This window comes from Egretta garzetta, unplaced genomic scaffold (genome assembly GCF_000687185.1).
Source record: "Egretta garzetta isolate BGI_Z169 unplaced genomic scaffold, ASM68718v1 scaffold163, whole genome shotgun sequence".
Taxonomy (NCBI): Eukaryota; Metazoa; Chordata; class Aves; order Pelecaniformes; family Ardeidae; genus Egretta; species Egretta garzetta.
In genome coordinates this window covers 7706251-7709298 of record NW_009259308.1, presented here as the reverse complement: position 1 = coordinate 7709298, position 3048 = coordinate 7706251, and positions in this window count along the sequence as shown.

The window sequence follows — 3048 nt, the reverse complement described above, 5'->3', positions numbered from 1 at the left end:
CGCTGCTGCTTTTCCTGCAGCACAAGCTGGGTACCTGCTGGTCTCCTGAATACAGAAATGAAGTTTCGTACTGTTTCCCTTGAATGGAAGCAACATGACGTGAGCGTGAAAAGAGTGGAACAGTATGTTAAGGGAAACACGGCTGAAAGGGGAGAACAGCTGACTCCAGGGGCTGAGCAGATGTGGCCCCTCTGCTTCACTGTATGGGTTTGTTTTCAGCTCTTCAACTCAGACTGTCTCGTGGGTCTCACGACACATTTCCACAGCTCTGGGCTGGAAAATGAAACAATTACGAGGAGGTTGTTCATTCTTCCTGAATATGCTTCACAAGCTGAGGAAAATGAAAGCTAGGGCTGAACTTTAAAACAAGCTGAAAGGTCTGAGATGCAGAAAATGCAGAGTGAAGCCATTCAGTAGAATCAGATTTGGAAGAGAGCCCTGAAAAAAACTTCAGTTATGACTAATCCATTTTAAATGTGTGTGGTTGTAGGTAAAATCACTTCTTTTAAAGATAATTTCTCTCCCTGTGTTGGTTACAGTTCTTTACTGTCATTTTAGGTAAATGATGTGTTGACATGTGAGTTCAGTATCAGATGAACTGCAATGACAGAATTATTTCTGATGCTGGAGTGGCCCTGGCTGAGCTGCTTGTGAAGGGGAGAAACAATACAAACAGGATGCTCAGTGTCAAGCTGCAGCAGCACCCTGAGAGACCCACCCAGAGGCAGGCACTTGAATGCTCGCTCTATCCTTCAGCCAAGTTAGCTGAGGAAACTTGACGTAATAGTGGACTGTAGAGCTCAGTTTGTGCAGGGACAAACTCGTGCAGTGACATTTTAGAAGTGAAACAATCTGAAATGGAAACTTCTGGTGTTCCTGTTACACTGAACAAGTCTGCGAGGCACCACACAGTTTTACAGAGCAGCCTTTGGGTGCTTTTATTTTGTCCTCAAATTGTCCCAGCCTTGCTTGCTGATCCCATCTCAGGGATCCCTCTGATCCTGTGATGCAGAGCCACTGAAGTTAACACATTGCTGTAGGGAGGGGAGAAGTGGTATGACACTGTGTTTAAGTGTCATAGCAGTTGTGGTAGCAATCCAACACTTACAGACTTTGCAGTCTTATAATCAGTAGAGCTGTGAATAGGAGTATAAATTCAATGCACACATGAAAGAGACTATGGAGGGGAACAGCAGAGAGACTCTGTTTAGGCTGGTGGGAAACAGTACAGTGAATCCAGTGCTGACGTGATGTACTCGGCTCATGGACTGCATCAGGCTAGCTAAGGGCAGTGCAGTGTGGCAACAGTGCTTGTAGTAACAGGCAGTACTCTGAGGGTGAAGGCTGTTTTCTGTAGTGTGCATGTACCTGATATCCAGGAACAAAAGCAGTTGGCATTTCCCTGGTGTAGGCTGAAGTGTGGTGCAATGTGATAGAGCAACAGGGAGCTCCTTGCTGGCTTCTTGCCCTGTGCAGATTCCTTTTGAATTCGGTTTTGACCTTTAAAGCAAGACTTGCTTCTTCAGTTTCTCATTGTTTAAATTCTGCATTGAGCCTTGAGAAACAAGCCTGTGAAGCTGGGAGATTTTTTTAAGCTCTAAGTAGTGAAGCACAAAATAGGTAGGAAGGAGTCTGCTGAGGGAGAGGATCACCAAATGGAAACAGTTTTACAGATCTGGTGCCTTTTATTTTTTATTTTACTGTGTTCCATGGCAACACAAGCCTGTGTGGTGCTGGGCTTAAATCAGCACAAAAAATGGTTTATATTAAAGACTGGTCCACAACTCCTCTCCTGCTTTTAAGAGGCACCTCTACCTTGTGATAAAAACACCATCTTGTTTGCCCTCAGTGATGTGGAAATGCGAAGTCATGTTCCTGCTGCCAAGGTTTTGTACTAGAGCACTGCAGCTGCTTGGCACCAGCAGCCCCATGCAGGAGTTGGGAGGTGAGAGAGGTGAAAACCACTATCCTGACTAAAAATCTGGGGGTATTCAGGCAGCCGGGCTGCGATGGAAAAACCTGTTTCCCTTTTTGAATTTCTTTACCATTGCTTCAGTTATATTTGCACAGGATTTCTCATTCATGCAGGTTATTAAATGCAGACTGAAGGGCAGCTGAAACTGAAACTCAGCTCTGGGTGGGAGGCAGCAGCCGTTCTGTGCCAGAGGAAGGCCTTGGTGCTGTGCTTAGGGATCTGCAGGTGGGACTACAGGGGAGGTAGAAGTGTGTGATTATTTTTGGTTAAAACACAAGGCTTAAGTTTTCAGAAGTACCAAGAGGTTCTGCAAGGCTGTGAGAGCCTACAGCCTGGGGTTTCTCCTGCCTCATCTGCCCGCTGGCATACACAGCCGTGTTGTCCCTTTCACGATGCATTTGATCTGTCAGTGACTCATTTGAAGGCTCTCTGTCTTCACCAGCAAAGTGCTTCAGGGCTGAGTCTCACCCATGTATCAGCTGTGTTACTGTACCCTGTTATCAGCTACTGCTTTCACTCCTAGGGTGCTCCAAGCCTTTGATCTGTTACCATACTGCAGCAACAACTTCCCTTGTTTCTTCATGCTGTGTTACATTGTGCAAGGCTGTCATCAATCCACAAATGCTGCAGCCTCTGCTGTCTGTGTGCTGCTCTCACAAGGCCATCCACACTTTTTCTCTAAAGCATGAAATAGACTCTTGTTCTGCTCAATCCTCAAATAATCATAGTAGAAATTGCTTTACCACAAGATGACAATTTCTATCAGACACTACATGGAGATATAATGATATGGTTAATTCTTCCCTTCCTTCTCCCTGTTGCATTTGTCTGGCTGCTGCTTTTCAAAAACTGTGGGGCAGGGGCTGTTTACTCCATCTGCGCGCACAGCACCTGGTGCTGTGGGCTCTGACTGGTCTGTAAATCCTAATGTTACTGAGCAGTGATGAATCCTGTCCTGCAGCAGGAAGTGCCCTTTTACTGGCCAGGATGGATCTCGGTTAACCTGAGGTTGCTTCTGTCAGAGCTAGAGACCTCAGTGGAAAGAAAGGGGCTCTGTGTGCAGCAGGACTGAA